Source organism: Poecilia reticulata, chromosome 15, assembly GCF_904066995.2.
Source record: "Poecilia reticulata chromosome 15, P_reticulata-male-v2, whole genome shotgun sequence".
Lineage (NCBI taxonomy): Eukaryota > Metazoa > Chordata > Actinopteri > Cyprinodontiformes > Poeciliidae > Poecilia > Poecilia reticulata.
The window spans coordinates 8,893,268-8,912,839 of record NC_088844.1 but is presented as its reverse complement, the minus strand read 5'-3'; positions in this window follow the sequence as shown (position 1 = coordinate 8,912,839).

The window sequence follows — 19,572 nt, the reverse complement described above, 5'->3', positions numbered from 1 at the left end:
ATGAACGCAAATTGAAGAACACGCCCCATGCACTTCTCATTTTTCAAGGAGAAATTACAAGTATGAGTAAAGTATACTGTATATATATTTTTTTTTACATACCGTCTATTACAAAAGTCCCTAATCGCCATGAACTCTTTTTAGATGATGAATGTTTGTTTTACAGATCAGACTAACTATGGATCCTGTTTAATGGTCGACACTTAATCATGTCAGACATTCAGTCACAGATCAGCTTTGAGGTCTTTGAACCTGCTTGGAAAAAAATTCCCAAAGCAATGTTTGCATTTGTACATTCTTAAATCTTACTTATTATTAACGTGGCCCCATTTCTAGAAATTCCTAAATGTGCACATAAAATGATCCAAAGTGCTTTGATTACCCTGACAAACGCTTGTTAGACCAGAAGAGACCACAGGTTTCCTTAAGTATCAGTTTGGTGCCCATGTCGGGTTAGTGTGTGATCAATACATCCTACACCAACATCCTGTCAAAATGCAAAAGAATGTGATTTATTTCCTATTTCTTTTTACCATTTTCTTTCAAGTTTGAATGTTTATCATGTCCTGCTGAAGTCCAACGCTTTCGCAACCCGGAAAATGATTGTGAAATAATTTTACAAAATGATTGAGAAATCATTTTACAAAATCAAAATGATTGCGAAATTCCGCAATCATTCCCTTCTGAAGTCTGAACGGAATCAGACTTCTGATTTCGTTCAGACTTTTGAATGTCTGATTCCGTTCACTCATACATCTGATTCTGTGTGAACGGTTTCCAACCTCAAAGCGACTCGCATGCGCAGAAGAAGAATGTAGGCGTCATGCAGCAGCGCTCTGTTTACGGCAGTAAAGATGGCCGCCGCCGTCTATGGATGCATTTTAAAGTTCATCAGCAATGGGAGCCGAAACGAGATGAAGGAAAGTGATTAAAAGAAAGCCATGCTAACAGAAACGGCCTTTAGTGGAGCATTGACTGCAGCTCCTGAAGAGAAATCTGTTTGTGTGGAGTCAGAGCTGGGAAATGATGCCTTCACTAAATGTGTTTTAATTACAAATGTAATTAAAATGCGCATTTCCACTCATTTCCACTCATTTGATGAGTGGAAATGAGCCTGTTAGAAAAACTCGACAGCAGAGAAACCAGTGTCTAAATGTATGCGTGAATTTATTTGTGTGCAACATATGAATATAGTATGTCATTTTTGACCTACGAAGACAAGTGTCAACACCGAGGAGTCATTGTGAAGTGTAGCAGCTGAGCACTTACTGAAATCTTAAAAAAGTTTAATTATTAAGACGATGTTCTCATTTATCTGGCCAGTCCAGATACCTGCTGCTTGGCTTGATCATTACAATCCAAAATATGACATCAGATTAAATAACTTTGCAAGTAAAATTGTGGGAACATCTCCCCAAACATCTGACCCACCTCCATGCAGACCAGATAAGAAAGAAGTTGGATTTATTGAAAACAGCTCACATTCTGTTTTCTCCCAGATAGAGATTCTCAAATCTGAGTGATTATTTCATTAGCCTACATTGACAAAAGTATTTGCTATTTTTTAAAAACAGATATTAGTTCTATTTTGTTGTTTAGAATATTTATTTATAAACTTGCATATTTTAAAAATGTTTATATATTTTAAACTTTGTGTGCTTAATATTCTTTCAATAATTTTGTTGTCTTGCATGTTGATGAACACTGGAAGCTCTGAGCAGTAGCTTAGTCTGTTTAGCCTTTGGCCGGCTCTGATGGGCCTAAATGAAGAAAGCGCTCGATCACTGGCTTTTTTGTTCAGTTTCATGCATTTTTTCAAAAATGATGGCAATAAATAACCTTAAGCACAGTCATTAATCATTTACGTGAAGTTACTGTGAGCGTGACTACAGCGCAGACAAAATCAGAAATGACTAACAAATGGACTATTGATTTTAGCTATGCTAACATAATTGTCAAATTATTAATATTTTCCTCTGGATAAATACAATTAATCAGCTAAATAAACATTTTGAGGCTTTGAATTTTTTCTTCAAAAAGACTTTACATAAACATAAGTTATACTATAAAGTCAGATACTCTTGGGCGCCCTCTTCTGGCCTGGAGGCTATAAGAAAAGTATAATTTCCAATAGATGTTTACTTTGGGAGTTTTGAACTGGCTCGATATCACAACATCCCACAAGCAGACCCATACACACCTCACATCAACTTTTATTAGGCTTCACATTTTAACTTACCTTTTAGCATAAAAGATAAGGTCCTAAATCTACCTTTTTTTTTTTTGTCAGCTTTGTGTTTCTGCTCGGATCAGGATCTCGTCTCCCCAGGAGGCGGAGGAGCTGAGCACAGTCTTTTCCTCCCAGGAGAGAGCAGGGAGCTGCCTTGGCCTGCAGACTTCAGATAACTGCTCCTTATTGGCCACTCCTCGCGCTGCTGCTTGTAGAGATGAAGATTACCATCGCCAGGTGCAGTCAGTGACAATTGAGACAGCGCAAAGTGTGTGGGGAAACATTCCAGATTGATGACACCGAGCGCTACATGCAACAGAAACACAGCGAGCTGCAGTCGAGGAAACATTAGAGGCGTCTCTCAGAGACTTAAATCTCTCAGCGTCGAATAAATCCAAGCTCTTCATTTTTGAACATATCTAATTATGGAGATAAAGGCTCTAATTTGCAACACAAACATGCAGCTTTACAAGATGCTACACTGTACTGTTGGTTTCTCCAAGTTACTTGATATTATGCCTTTAAACTAGATATTAACAGATTTTCATAAAACAAGAAGACACTGAGAAACCAACCAAGTCTACTGACCACATCAGACTGCTAAAGCACAAAGCATGAAACGAATTAGCCTTGCACTGTGTGCAGTTTATCAGCTCAAAGGAAAAAAAAACATGTTAAAACTTGTGGGTAGATCAACCCTGGCAGCTGAAAGGTCAAAGCAATGAGAAGCATGGGAGGTGTTGTTGGTACTGAGGACAGAGGTCACTTGCATGTCAACTGTACTTATCTGTTCCCAACACTGTTGCTTATTTCACTTACGGCTGTTTAATTTTAGCTCAGGTATTGAATTATTTCTGTGAAGAGATGAGCTGAGTTCCTTTCATGATTTGGTTATTTGATGATTTCATCGGAAACCAGCGATGATTTGCCGTAATGACAATAGATTTGTATAAATAAGGACAAAGGTCACGTAGCTAAAATTATGATGTGATTGGATGAGAACTATTCATTTTTAAGAACACTTTTGCTTCGTTTTTTTTTTTCTCGCATGTTAGCCAGATGTGGAAAACTCTCCACCCCCAACATACAAGAGCAAGTAATGCCACCAGTTGAAGAAAACTCTCTGCCAGCACAGTTAATGTCTGAGGAGTGTCAGAATAAAAAACAAAAACAAAAAAAACCACAAAGGCCAGTCTTTCGCTTCTTTTTGCCAGTGATATTACATTTTTAACTATTATGTATATAAAGAAAATCAAACCAATTTTAAAGTTTTACACATTTGTTACTGTTACACTTTACAGTGAAAATTACATGAGAAAATCCTACTACCAAAACTTGCATGTACTAGATTCAGTAGATAATGTATGTATTAGTTTCCCAACATGGTGAGGAAGGATAGACATCTAAATTAGGACCTAAATGTACTTTTTAATCAATCCATAATATATTTTAGTTAGATCAGGATGGCAGATCTTGATATGTAGCAAGTCAATGGTTTTTCTTAGAGGTTTTATATCTAAGCATAATATCTAGTCTGCCTTTTAAACTATACAGCCTGGTAGGTAAACAATGGCAGTATCATGTAAAATGGGCTCTTTTTTAGCTTTACATCATGTTATTATGCTGTTCCCTCATCAAAAACATACCTGGAGTGTTGCCTTGATTCTTTCATCCATGTTTGAGAAATCCTTAAATTTCCATGGCAACCATTCAGCTGCGTAAGACACCTAAGTGGACCTAGCGCTGCCAACTACATGCAGTGCCTCCTCTGAGCTGCGGTTTCCAAGCGTCCGTCTCACAGAGCAGCTCTCCTTCATGACTCCTCCACTCAGTTCCTGCAGACTAGCCAGCAGCAATTAGCAAACACCTGGTGGAACTGCGCACCTGCTTAGCTCTTCATATATAAGCTACGTCTTAGCCAACGTTGGTAAAAATGTTGTGAAATGGTTAAAAGAGGAGCGATGTTGTGTCGACTTCCTGAAGGCGGAGTTTCAGGACGAGCAGAAGTTTTTAAAGAGATTTCAAGGCGTTAAATGAGGAAGTACAATTTATTTTAGTCGGATTTGATATATAGCATTTTGATAACAACTGAAGCTAACATAGTTACTTGATTATACAATAAAATGGCACCATGTCCACTGCCATGGCAGCAACATGTAGCCTTCTGAATAAGTTTGCTTGCATTTCAGCAGCAGGGTGGTGGAGGTTGGTTCTCAGCAGAGATCAAATCTCATGAGCTTAAAGGTTATGAACTCCTGTGGAGCATAGGAAAGGCCGCAAGACTTGTTTTTTAGACTTACTGTGGTTTTGATGATGAAGGGACAGATGTAGAATAATAATAAAAAAATAAATAGAATGAAAAGATTTGTTGTAAGTTTTTGAAAATTGAATCTTTATTTGTTCAAGTTTTTGAAAATTGAACAAATAAATAATGTTTATTATTTGTTCCAAAAGTGTATTTTGTTTTTGCTGAGTGCTCAAATGTGTTGCAGCTGGGTCACATAAACTCAAAAGGAAAATAGCTGTAGTTGTAAAAGACAGAACTGACTGTGACAGAAAAAAAAGAGGAGAAAATATAAACGCAAAATATGTTTTCTTTATTTTAACACTGGATGGGAAATGCTGGCTGCTTTTGAAATAAAATTAAAAAAAATAGTTGACACGCTTGGCTAAGAAATGAAAAACGGTTTGTGCTGAAAAGGTCAACCTGTAGATGTCAGACATAAAACCACAAATTTAATGTTACAAGCTTTGTGCATTTGTGCAGGTTTTCACTGCTGACTGAAACAATTCATTTCTCTGTGGGTTTGATTTTATCAGATGACCTAAACAGACACCTACCGAAAAAAGATCGAAGCAAATGATGGTGCTTGATTTTAAAATCCTACAACGAGGGTGTGAAGTTATAACCAGATGCATCTTTCTTCTCTGCATCTATCTTTGAATTATTGTCTTGTCAAGGGGACAATGATCAGGATATCATTTGCATTTGAGTCAAAATTCAAAAAATACTTGTATAAAAGATGCTTGTGCACCGAGGTTAAAACAAGTTTAAAAAACAAAAACACAAAAAAGAGTCAAAGATGTTCTGGTAATCTTAAGATTAAAGATTACAATTTAAAGGCAGTTTACCGGATGGTTTGTTGTAGAGCGAAGTCATTTTGTCAAAGTTTCAACTCGTCAATGACATGCGGAGTTTTATTACAATTGTATGCATGTGCTTTTTGACGCAAAGTGCAAAATTCAGAACAGATCAAAAGAAGTAACTAAGAAATGTACCGTACCACTTTTTATTGGCATTTTCCCCCAGACTAAATAATCGCCTGATCAAATCTTTTCAGAGACGTGTAAATCTTCTCTTGAGTGCCCACAAGTAAAAGGTCGGACTGCTGTCTTGAAGAAGCCGCTCTCTAAGCATGCTGAATCTTCTTTGGTGCAGACGGAGCGTTTCCGTCGTCATTTTTGTGTGGTCGGAGCGACGACATTTTATAGCCTTTTCCCATTTACTTCCACTTGGTTAGCAGTGGTACAGTTTAAGCTAAAAGTCTGGCATTAATAGATGAGTATAAAGGCAATGGGAGTGCGTGTCGTTGTATGTCACTGAAATGTTGAGAAGAAATGCAACAGTGATGGAATTATTTTTCCACAAAAATAATCCGACAGCTTTTCTGCTTGAAAACTCTTTCAACTTTCAGTAAAACTGTTATTCACTGACTTGCACTCTATGCACTTGTATAAGATTTGTGTTTGTGGGTTGTTGTTTTTTTTCTTCTGTTTTAGAGAGGGACGGGGATTTTCTTTTGTCAATATTCCCTTTCTTTTTAGTGTTTAAGTCATGCAAATCTTGGACTGGTCAGCAGAGCATTCTTGTGCAGGGTGGGTATTTACTAGACCCTTAGTGTCTCACTCATAAATATTTCCCTCTATTATTTTTAGTCTTGTCTGTGTCCTGTGTGGACTGATGCGTGAATCACTCCCTGCACCCTGCTGGTATATACATTATTTATGAGCTATGATTTTTGTTGCACTTCACAAGTGTTTTTTTTTTTTTTTTGGTCTTTTGAGTTTGCAATCAGGAAATTAGTTTTGCAGAAGTCTTGAGTACAGCGAGTACAATACTTCTTGTACTTGTGACTGCATGAGCTTTTGTGTTCTGTAGAATAACTCTAAACTATTCTTTTTTTTTGTAAACAAAAAAATTGTTCAGAAGGTAGAGGGGAGTTAGTTACTAACAGTATTGACGGGGCAGGCGTCTTTGTCAAGAGGCACAGAATGGTTTCTGCTCTGTGTAAGTTTCATTTTAGTTCTCCGTTCTCTAACTTTCAAAGATCAGCAAGCATTAACACACACCAGCTGTTCCTACCTCTTGGTTTTTCACATAATATATCCATCCATCCATCCATCCATTTTCTTTACACCCTTGTCCCTTAATGGGGTCGAGAGGGTTGCTGGTGCCTATCTCCAGCTAACGTTAAGGGCGAGAGGCGGGATTCACCCTGGACAGGTGGCCAGTCTGTCGCAGGGCAACACAGAGACACACAACCATGCACACACACACTCACACCTAGGGACAATTTGGAGAGACCAATTAACCTAACAGTCATGTTTTTGGACTGTGGGAGGAAACCGGAGTACCCGGAGAAAACCCACGCATGCACAGGGAGAACATGCAAACTCCATGCAGAAAGACCGGGGCCGGGAATCGAACCCAGAACCTCCTTGCTGCATGGCAACAGCTCTACATAATATATGATTACTGTAAAAAAAAAAAAAAAGAAGTCAACTGTCTTTAACAGCACCATAGGCTAACTCAACACTCAAAACTGTTCATCATACAGTTTTGTTTCTGCAACTATTTGGATTTTTTTGTTGTTTTTTTTTTTTTTTACAATAGTATAAGAAATAAAAACTTGAAGGCTTGCTTAATTATTTTCAACCTGGTTTTGTAAACGTTCCAGCAGCAAGATTCAGCGGCACCACCTTTAAATCACGTTTTCCCTAAAATGTCTGCCGCTTAATCACCCAGGTGTTTGTTTGTTGTTTTTTTTTTTCTAAAGTTCCTGTGATAAAACTGACTCACAGTTCACCTTGGTGTCGCCTTCTGACGTCCGCAGCTCAGGCAGATACTCATCAAGGTGCGCTTCATGTGTGCACTGGGACCAGACCGACTGTCATGTTTGTCTGAACAGCGGTGACTCACTCACCGCAACGTCTTCTTATCGGCGCTCTTCTTCTGAAGAACAACTGGTATTGTTGAATGTATGCAAACCTCACAGGCATGACTGTCTCATTGAAAACATTTTTTTTGTTTTGTTTTTATGGTTAATAAAACTGCTTTGCACAAAAATCATGGTAAGAATTTTGAGGTTTTACTGGCAGTCTGTGTTAAAACAGAGTCGTTTGTTTCGAGGATAATTACACATCAGGAAACCTTCTTGCTTAATAACATGTGACTTTTATTCTCTGCAGGGTTAAAAATGAGTTTAGACTAACCCGGCAAAAGCATTACGAGGATTATGCTGAGGTTTCAATATCCACCTATAGCCACTTACACTTTGCACAAACTACCATTTCATTAAATGCCAACATTTCCAATTAGCACTACTTTATTATTTCAAAACCAGCGTAGAGCAGGACTTTTTTAATCTTGCTGAGTTAAGTCATCAAAAGAGAATATAAGTAAGTATCAACTGGATTATTCATTGAAAGAAGCGGTGTAATTGTGCTTTATGCAGCTACGCTGAAATGTACAGCGGTGAAGTGAGGATCACTAACAGGAATGTTCCTAATTTCCCCCAGCAGCCCGTCCCTCAAACTCCAGGATGACTGCCATCCGTATAACATTTGCTGCACCAAAAGCATTTTTTGTTTGCGCTTATTTTTGTCAATAAGTCTTTCAGACATTGCACTATATACACAAACACTTACTGCACATGTTACTACAGTGTTTGAACATGGAAAATGTAGAGAAATATTTTGCTTTTGGCCTGTTCACTAACAGCATGTTATCTGAAAGGTCTCACTGGATTTCAAACTTAGAAACATGGCTAAACTGGGTTTGATGTCATTCCTTACTATCAGCTCGGCTGTCAGGTAAGTAGCTGCTCTTCTCTTATGAAAAGTTTCTAAAGAATCAAAATCTACCAGCGTGAGCAAATCTTTTTGGTTATTTTTGTTCATTAGGCGTAAATCACAGTTACCTGTTTTCTGCTGGTTTGTAGATCAAAACAATAGTATGTCCAATCCTGAGTGTATTTATAAGGAAACCAAGTCACAAAAAAACCTAAACAAAACTTTTAAATTTAATTGAAGTTCAATTTGTAAAATAATTTCCTTCACACAAATTATTTTACGCTAATCACGGCCTCGTTCAATGCAACGGACCAAAGCCACATTTAGTAAAGAAGTATGCAAATGCTAACTCTCTCAATTTCTTGGTGCGGAAAAGTGGAAAAAAAAGGCAATGCACGCTAATTGAACAGATAATTATTTTTTATTTATCTTTTGGTTCTTTCAGCATAAAATAAATCAGTTTATTGACTTTTAATAAGCAAAACTACTATTTAATGGAAACATCCGTTGCATTTATATTTGTGACTAATTTCTAAAATAACTTTGAAAAAAAACCCAACACGCCTACTGATACAAAGTATTGTCTAAATGTATAGAAACCAGGTCCCAGCTTTCTAGACTGACAAAAAGTTGCACTAACAAAAACTATACACTTGAATAAACTATTGGATGAATCCGAACACTTCATCCAACAGTGAACTGTAGTTCTAATATATTTATGGAGGGGAAAAATAAAAACAAAGTCCAATATGTATAAATTTAAACAGTATTCTTTCTGTAATTTTTACACACATGAGCAGACACTTCCTTCTCGTTTCATTAAGGCGTGGGTTTGGAGAGGGAAGTCTACAGGGCAAAGAAGACCGTCGACGTCTGGGAGGGTTCAGGCATGTGTGAAACACTGAGGGAGAGAATATGCCCAGACATGTCTCAAACCAATCTTACCACACACACACACATACACACGCACACACACGCGTGCACGCACACAAGCGTACACTTAAAGCAGATATGCATAGTTATTTTTGTCTTTGTGTTCATAAACACTCAAGGACACACACACACACACACAGCCAGGGCCTGTAGTGGAACACCAGCTGCTCCCGCACATTTACCACCCATCATAAATCAATCCCAGCTGAGACTCTTATGTTTATATGTTGGTTCAACCACACAAATCTTGCACTGTTGAAAATAATTGTTCTAATAGTAATCGTTTTTCTTTCACTTGAATGACTTGTGTAACGTACTGCTGTGCATTACCTGTAGCTCATAATTTGCGAGCATGAGATTAGAAAACTAGAAAATCAGTTCTTATCTGGTCAGATCTGCTGTTTGCAACTGGTGCAGTTTTTTTTTTAAACGATTGTGTAAACGGGAAGTGTGCGAAATAAAAAAGGAGAAATATGGGTCAAAAAGTGACACACGGATGAACTGTGTGCATCTCTGTGACAAATTCCTTGCAAAGCTTTCGACCAAATGTCCAGGGGCGTTTCAGATAGGACTTTTTAAACAGACAGACATTAATGAAGCGGCTTCTCTTCTCCGAAATGTCAAGTGCAAAGCAAATCTTTCTCTTAGTTTTTTTTGGAGACGTTTCACTTTTCGTCCAGTTCTGAATGTGGTTGGAGGTAACAGGGTTACAAATTGACATCAGCAATAATCAAATTAATATGGCTCCAAAGGGGCCATGTCTGTTGTTTTGGGCACAAGCGGCGAGGTTTGAAAAGAATGTGCTGAGTAGGCGAGTTAAGGACGCAGGCTTCTGTCAGATTTGATCAGTGAAAGAGACTGTTTGGTGAAATATAAACTGTCTCTGTCCTATCCACTCAGTAACGTGTTTAGGACCTTAAAGTGCAAGTTGAGTCTGGTGATTTTGGGGCATCACAGCATAGAATTATTTACAGATCAGTCTGAGTAAACGAGTCTTCTTACAAGAACCAACAAGTGGTCACCGTTTCCAAATATAGTAACCTTGTGTAATATTTCCAGAGTGAGCCACTGTCTGCTCAAGCTAATCAAATAAAACAACGGCCTTGCCAAGTTTAATGTTCACATTAAGAGTCAACACAGTGAAGACATTTACTGACTGATTCCTAATCAAACATTTTGCTGTTATACATCTTAAAGTGTGAAGCATTACTCCACCCCAGGCGATTAAAAAAAAAATTAATTCCATGACAGTGGGCGGAGCCAAGAGTCACCGAGGGGCGTGGCTAAGTGAACACAGTGTTGCAAGGTCGTCTGTAGGCAGGATACCGTCACCGACAGTCATAGCAGAGGAGACACTTTCCACTCCTTGTCGACGTTGAAAATAAATCACAAGGTTTCAAAGCTGAGCAACACTATCAATCATCGCTCTCTACCTTTCCTAGTCCAACTCCTGGCTGAGTGAGGCAGTTACATCCAGCTGTGCTGCTATAACCAAGAGTGAAATTCAACTGTATATCCTCCGGTTGACCTAATGAGGTCAGCGCTGAGAAGGTTTGTGGCAGAATATTTTAGAACTAAGCAAATGTACTTAAAAATGTCAACATTTGTACAGAAACATGAAGATGGAAGCTTTAATAATTAGTTTATCAGCAAAAGTAATAAAAAAAAGGAAGAAGGGTTGAATCACACTGAAGGATAGTATAAATGAAACAAAATTGTGAAATGTAGAGGTCAGAATATTTTTACAGTGACCGAAAAGAATCATATCTTGGATGAAATCAGCTTCCTCCATGTGGTGAATAGATTTAGCCTTAGATAGTGCAAACCTCCATCGTCAGGGCGGAGCATCAGCTCTTCTTCTCTTGAAGGCGGTTGTTAGAGCATCTCTGGATGCTTCCCCGTCTCTTTCCTTTTCAGGTTATCAGGGAACGTCGCCCAAGGGCCGATCCGAGACATCCTGAACCGTCGAGATGAATCATTCTTGTCTGAAAGCACTTTGGGATCCCCCACAATTGGCGAATGTGGCTCATCTCTGACACACAGCAGGAAGATGGATTTCTTCCTCCATAACTGAGACATCCTCATTTCAGATGCCTGTCTGTCATGGAGGGTAAAGAAATAACTGAGACTAAAAAAGGGAGTGGTGGGAAATGAACGTTTCCCAATTCCCTACTTCTTTTATGGCAGCCTAGTTCTTGTTCCTAAAAAAATGTACCAGTTGCATAATGATCTAGTTCTTGTCTCATAAAAGTGACAAATAACAACTTTTTATGATAAAGTCCAACAATCTGGGGGTGATTTTGTTTAGTGAAAACTGTCTGCTCAGTCTATTCAGTCACACTTTATGGCGTGTCATTATTTTCTTTTTGAGTTGTAAAATTAAGGATTTACCTTCAAGTTCTGGCCACAGGGTTTCATTGCATGTCTACTCGAATAATGGCTGATTACGAGGTTTTTCCTACATGGAAGAAATTGATTCATGTGTGTTGCAGCTAAATTAGTGGAAATAAGAAAATGCAATCAACTCATTTGTTGCACCAACTCATTGGAAAGTGACTCAAGCCAATTTCGACCCCCCAAAAACGTGACCCTAACAGTAACTGGTAATGTGGCTGCAGAAAAGCTTTGAATAAAGCTTTTGGCCATAGATAATCCATATTCTATATGGTTTAGTTCAATTTTAAAAATCCCCTACACTGTATAAAAGATACAACTGTTGAACTTGTTTATTTTATTACATTTTAAACACAAGAGAGGTACGCATGTGCACGTAAGCACAGCGACTTTGGTTTCAAACTTGAAGGGAACTTGCTTTCTCTCTTGCTTCTTCAAACCAAGCCTCAGTGTTGAAATATGAAACTGCACAGTCATACCGGCCCTGGTATAGTTGTTTATGATATCACCAGGAAGTATGCAATTCTTGTTTTTAAAAATGTGACGCTTGAGTCCAAGTGCGGTTTTAAAAACTGCCTATATGCGCCGAGAAAAGATATAGCAACTTTTCGAGTCGCTATAGAGAAGGGCCACAGCTACAGAACAACACCAGGAGAGACAACTGACAATACGCACAATTTATGACAACAAATCTGAAACGATGGCTGATAGCATCTCTCTCGCTCTCTCTTTTTGTTCAAGGATTACTACAAAATGAGACATGTGAATGACTTTTATGGCTACAAATCTGATACAAATGAGGGAGTTGGTTCACTCCCTCATTGGAGTGAATGAGGGAGTGACTGGGAGACCATTTTGTCTTTCTACACATAACTCTGCTGACGCCCACGCTGCTGTTAAAATCAATAGAAATCTTGAACGGGTACTCTATGGCAGATTATGTAATGTTTTTAATGACGCCGGATATTAAAAGTCTAGAGTTCGAATGAGGGGTAAATAGTGCCCCCACAATTAAATTTTAACAGTCCAGACTTTCAAAAGACGACCTGATAATACATCACAACCATTAGCCAAAAGTTATATTTTGTCTCGCGTGATTGTTTTCAGTTCATGTATTTGTCTATTAATTGATGCACTTTTAAACATTTTTTTTTAAAATGCATTATTGTTATAATTGCACCAGATATTATTGTTTGTTAAAATGTGATTTAAATAGAATTATTAAAGATTAGTTATTCATTCAGAAAATGTTAAATTAATGAGAGCTTTTTTGTAATATTTTCATTAGATTAACACTATGAAGTGAATGAAAGGCTTTCTAACTGTGATATTTAGCTTTGACACGAACATACCTCCTTTTGACAGTGCTCGGTGTATAATAATTAATAATAATAATAATAAAAGTAATGTATTTCAAAATTGACTGTGTATGTGAAGTCCCTCCGAGCGCGATTCTGTATCAGTTCTACATTTTTACATAGGCTGTGGGATTTAAGGAGTGGCCAATGTTTTTTATGAAACTAGAACTTTAAAATCTTAAATTATTAATATGATTTAAGTTTTGAAGTTCATGAGCCACGCCTGGTGACCTTTCACCCATGTGATAAAAATCACATCACTCCTATCACTAGCACTATATAAGAAGCTCTCACTCTTATCATCTTAAAAACAAAAGCTGTAAAATTTGGGTTACTGAATGAGTGTTCAATATACTTAATGTTCTTGTAGCTGTTTTTATAACAACATCCAATGTGTGACTTCTGTGCCAAACACACAATATGCTGAGGCCATCTTTTAGCAATAACCTCATTCTCCTCATAAATAAAACTTTGCACGTGTCAGTGTCCCTCTAAAAAGACACTCTTCAAGGCTCTCTGGTTATATATCTGTACAGGAATAGCCCAGCCAATCAGCAGAGGCAGGTAGGCTGAGTCATGAATCATTAGCCAATCAGCTGAAACGGTGATAATAACAAAATGAGTCACAGTTGGTGAGGAAGAGAGCTGAGGCACTGAGCAACAGCCCCTTATTGGTTAATTTGCTCAACCAATGAACAAGTGGGGGATTCATGAAAACTTGAAAGAAGACATAAAAATAAATGACTTTGTTTGTGCTTAATAAACATGTTTTTTTTTTTCCTTCACCAGGTAACATCAGCTCACTCAGCTGTTCAAAGCAAGTGGGTACAAATAGAATGCAAATAAAAATCAGACATTTGTCTATTACTTCTAAAATCACACACACACGCACACGCACACACACACACACACACACACTGAAGTAGAGTTATAATGTTAAACTGGAAATAAAATAATGCTTATTACCTGCTAAGACCAGTCAAATGTCTTTTTCAACAAAACAGTCTGTTACTTTCCAACAATCTGGATCGTGACTGAACCAGTGAGCGTATAGTTCCTACATAAAAATGTGGAAAGACTTTTACTTTAAAACATAAAAATAGGTGTGGCTCAAGTATTTTCATCTGATCCGTTCGATGAGTAACCGCGACATTATAACCGATGAGCAGCACGTTTCACCAACACCACTGCCACGCAGGTGGCTCTGCTCTGGTGTAATATTTTGCCACTACTTTAACAGTTTTCCTGAAAAAGGCAAATATAATTTAAAAAATTAAAAATGTGAGCGTGGAAACTGTATATTATAAAATCACAATGAGGAAACTCTAAGGAAACTTGGAGTCAAATGCTACTAAAGCAACATATCAAACTTTGTTGGTCGCATTCAGGAACATACAGTTATTAAAATAATCTTTATCAGAAATGTAACTATTTTTCAGACAAGAATTCTCCATATTAAGACTAATTTTATTACATGTCTGTGTTTACTTGTTTTAGCATATGTAGTTACTTGATGTCTGACTCCTCTGAGGCGTCAAACATCAGGCATGTCAAAACTGAATTTTAAGGTACAAAAAAAGGACTTTCTTTGTTCATTTTTGTAAATAACAGCATTGTGTCCTTTTATTCTGGGATTATTCAAACTACCTGGTGGTTTATTTAAACCTGCATATAATGTCCCTATCTTTATACTACTTTATAACTTGCTCAGTCACCTAATCTCTGGCAGACTATATACATGAGCGGTACTCTCGATGGCCATAACCAGCTGTTGTGAACCTGCTTCTCATTTCTAACTAATTTTTCACTTCCTGGAAGCTGTTGTCCTCAAAATCTGTTAAAAAAAATATATACAGTAGGAAAAAAAAGAAACTATTGCAGATTTTTTACTGTGCATCAAGGACTCATTCAGATTGTTTTCAGGAATTACTAGTAGCTAACATTTGTCTCTAAGTATGATCTATTAACTTTCATACTATCAGGCCCTCAGGCCTCAAATAGTTTCAGTTTCTGTTTTGAGTTGCTCAGTTTCATGTGATTCATCTTTTGCGGTGTCCAAAATATAGCAGAACAGAAAGTCAACAGTTAAATCACGAATCTTTAATTTGCTTCATACAATCTGACCTGAATTTCAATGGACCCCACAGAACCTCAGTGAAATACTTTAGACGTCCTCTAAAAACACTTACGATCGTCTATTTTAAGAGTTTAACCATCAAATATACCTCAGTATGTATTATTATGCACATTGGAAAAGTGTCTTAACTGAGTTATGTCTGTCAACCAGAAACTAAAGAAACTAAACTGTGCTCCTGTATTGTCTGTTTTTGTCTGGGTGTTTCAGCCTTCTGCACTTTCTTTTGAACATATGAAATAACTAGAAAAAGGAACGCTTGTCCAAATATATAATAAATGGATCTGCAAAAAACTGACGCGCAAATAGACGAGGTCCACTGTGCTCTCCTCCAGGTCTGACTCTGTGTTTTCATCCGATGAGTTTCCTTCCAGTCTAAAATATTTTGGAGACTCCATGGATTGTTTTCCTGGGTTGTCCCATGTTTAGCCCCAGTGATCACGGTATTAACTCCATGACCAGCTTCTCTGTCTCTGCTGAAAAGTGTCGGCGTGTGAATGTTGTGATCTAAATAACACAAGAGATTCTTACGTCTAACATCAATGTTGCAATTCAACACAGGAAATCCGAAACATGAATCCCTTCATTAGGAAACAGCTCAGTCTGTAGTTCAATGGCTGGATCAATGGGATAATCTGTTTTTCATGACAGAATATGAGTTATCTGGAGTAAAAATGTTTCCTAAGTAAAGGTTGAGAGTGAGTTCTGATCATTTTTTAAGTTGCTACTAACAAAATTGTTTGGTAGTGTTATTTGGCTTCAGATTTTACTTTAGTGAATAATAATAATAGCAATGAGAAAGAAAAGCTGCTTCCTTTGAACCGCACCGCTTTGTGTAAATATGCTCACTGCTGTTCCAGTGGAAAATCCCTGATTTTTGACACGAGGAAGTGCTCTGTTTTAAAATCCCATGCATGGGTCAAATTCTGAGTAGTCACAATGCAGGATGAAGTATAGAATTTTTTTTCATAAATAAAAACACAAAAAGTACCTGCAGCACCTTGAAACAGATATTATTTTTTATAACTATTGAAACAATTTCAGTAGAGTTATAAAAAAGTGTTTAACCCAGTAATGACACAGTTTTACCCCTGTGTGGTGTGACATATACCCTGAAACGGCAACTCAAAAGTTTTAAGTAATAAAAAATATGTTAATATGCATTAAAAACTGAATTTACTGCCACAAATTATGATGATGTATGTAGAGTAATTTTCTACTTACTCTGCTTGAAAAAAGAGTGAGTTGTTCAAATCAAACCCAAACTTACAGAAAAATACATAGAAATAATTATATTATTGGCAAAAAGTATTCAGTAAAATTAAATCAATGTGTAAATGAAATGTTTTCTGCAGATACTTTTGTTTTTTGCTACAGAGAGCATTGATTAGTATTACTTTTTTTTCTTCTTTTCTGGATTTGCAACAAGCAAAGGAAAGCTGTGATATTCCTGTTTTGTAAAAGTAACTCGGTTATTATTTATGCTAAGGCCGATTGATTTTTGAAATGAATCCCGCTAAGATTACAGATTCCACAGAAACAATAAAACACGGACACCTGTTCTCCTCTAAACTGCACTGGACCAGTTTCGGCACGCAAGAAAATGATGAGGTCCTTTATTTCCCCCCTCAGCCGCTGCAGATTCCACCTCCGGCAGTGAAGCAATCAGGAGGGAGAAGAAGCGCTGGTGTTCTTGCAGGCGAGGATGGGCAGATCTGGGTAAATTCGGGGACCGGTACCATAACAAGCACATGTTTCTTCATGTTTAGAGTGCGCAGCCTCTCCTGTTGTTTGAATCAGTTGGCTCTGCTTCCTGGTGCTTTCGTTTCAAGCTGGAATTGACCTAACTCTACAAAATATGAAACCAACAGAACACGCAACACGAGCAAAGACAGTGGATTTCATGCTTGGAGGAAATCTGATTTAAGAGCAACTCCAATTCAACAACTCAAATGCTGGTTCTTGTTACCGGTTCTCAGATCAGGTTATTGATTATCACAATGCACTGTCTGCTGAAATGACAGCTGATCTGAGGTGGAACACAATAAACCACTCCAAACATACCCTAATTTACCGTTTGTCAAAATGCCTTATTAGATAGCATTGGACAGAACAAAGTTACAGATGAGAACTGGTGAAAATGTTTACTAAATAAGTCTGGTTAATGATTTGTGACAGTTTATGAGTCACCAACAGGCTGAGTTGCTTTTGGTGTTGAATATCAGATGAAAAAAATTTCAGCCAGATTTAATGCACGACTATCCTACATACGCTGCACGTGATACTGACTTTTGGTCAAAAATCAACACAAAGCAGCAGCTATTTTTGACACAGAGATGATCCGGTAGTCATGTAAATCATCTCTTTGCAAATGGAAAACGGTATGAAAATGTATATAATCCTTACATTTACAAATTATATTTCAATAATTATATTCCGCCATCATTTTTGATAAAAGTTTATTTTGTTTTTAGATTTGTCTTCAGTAAAGTTTCTAAAGTAACATCTTCCACCACCAGCCGCATCACTTTTAAACTCAGATGTCAGACTAACCCCCCCAGGCTGTGTTCAGTAAATCTCTGGCTGCTGATTGGCTCTTGGAGAAACTAAGAGGATGTTCAGAGTTGTGTGACTGCCCATAAACGTGGACTCATCCCTATGGAAAGTACCTGAAATTTTTGCTGAGTCAGTTGTGTGTTTGTGTGCGTGTGTGCGAGGGTGCGTGCGTGTGTGTGTGAACTTGCTGATGACAAATGTGTTTACGTTTATTGTGACACGTATCTACTGGAGACAAAAAAAGAAGTAGAGATTCTTAGTGTTTTATCATGATATGCCAGGATACAAACAAATGTAAATTACACTGAACTTAAAAAAAAAAAAGAAAAAAAGAGTGTAGATGGTTTACGGATGATCCAGAAAACTTCTAGATGTTTTCATGAATCACATTAGAATGATTCTTGAGAATCATTCTAATATGTGTCAGAGATACCAGGATATGAGCTGGTAGCTTCTGGAAACTGACTCTGCATCATTTCTGAAGCAGGGCAGACGGGACAGGCTGAACACAGGGATCATTTCTTATCTGTTGCTTTTGTATTTATCCTTTAAAAAGTAAATAACTGCATAAAAAAATATGCTGTGCTACATTTTTTTTTGTCTACATCAGTAAAATTATTTCCGGGTTCTTCCCGTTTCTCTCCCTCTCAGACGCTACTGAGCAACACTCACAGCTGCTCTGAGCGTTCTCAAACAGCGCCTGGTAGGAGGAGAGGAAGGAGAGTGAAAGAGAGAGAAAGAGGGAGAGAGAGGAAAATGGATGGCAAGAATCATCTGTCTGTCTCTGGAGATTGAGCCATAATCGGACGAACCACTGAAGACTTCAACGCACAGAAGATTCATCTTTTTCTCCAGCTAAATATGTTACTTTTGAATTTTCTGTGTCATTTAAATAGGCTAAGCATGTCTATTGTATAATTACTGTAATTTTTTATTTGTTTGTCATTGAAGGAGTAAAAACAGAGACCGCCCAACTCCGGCTTATCTTAACTTGTCGTCTGCAATGCTTCATGGTGGTCAATGAAGGCAATACCTACTTAGAGTGTAATAAAAAAAAAAACTGAAAACATACTACATTTTATGAGAGAATAGTCTAGGGAAATGTAAACCCAAAGTTCAGAGGAGGTCGCATTTTGATGCGGTTCGGATTTTGTGGCATTTCCACTTTCATTTCACAATTATGTGCAGCGACCATACTTTGATGTCCAACAAAGAGAACACAGTCCTAAAACACTTTAATCAAACACTTTTGATCCTTTGAAATCATGACCAGTCCACATTTAACCATCTTCTCCACGTCGCACTCCTCCCCGGACCTAAACCTCTTCAAACCAGTGGTCAGTTTCCGTTTCACACCTCAGCATATTCTTTCATTTGTTCATTTTTCCTCACAGTGTACCACTCTCCCGTGCTAAAGGAAATCCCGGGACCAGACAGTCGCACCACTTCCTGAATCACAATAAACCTGTTAGCTTTGACCACTGTCTGCTGAGAGTTTACTCACATGCGGGTGAGAAGTTTGCCTCAGGATCTGACGCTCTGAGTAAATGCAGCCCAAAACTTTGCAACAGAAGTTTGACACGTTTGGCATCTTGAAAAATACAGTACAAGTTATCGCCGTGATTAATTTGCGTGATGTTGCATTTATGGGAAGAATGAGTTTCAGTCAGAGTTGTTTTGTTGTTGTCACTGAACTATCAGAAACCACTTCCTTAGACCTGCACAGGGGACGTGGGAAAGATGAGTCACTCAATTGCAGCGAACCTTTTATGGCTAACAGTATAAAAAGAGTCGTTTGACTCGTGACCTGGACAGCAGAAACTCTAGTTTTTCCAGAGAACTGTTAAGTTCCCTCATTTAAAACTCATTATCACTCATTATGGGTATTGGGTCAT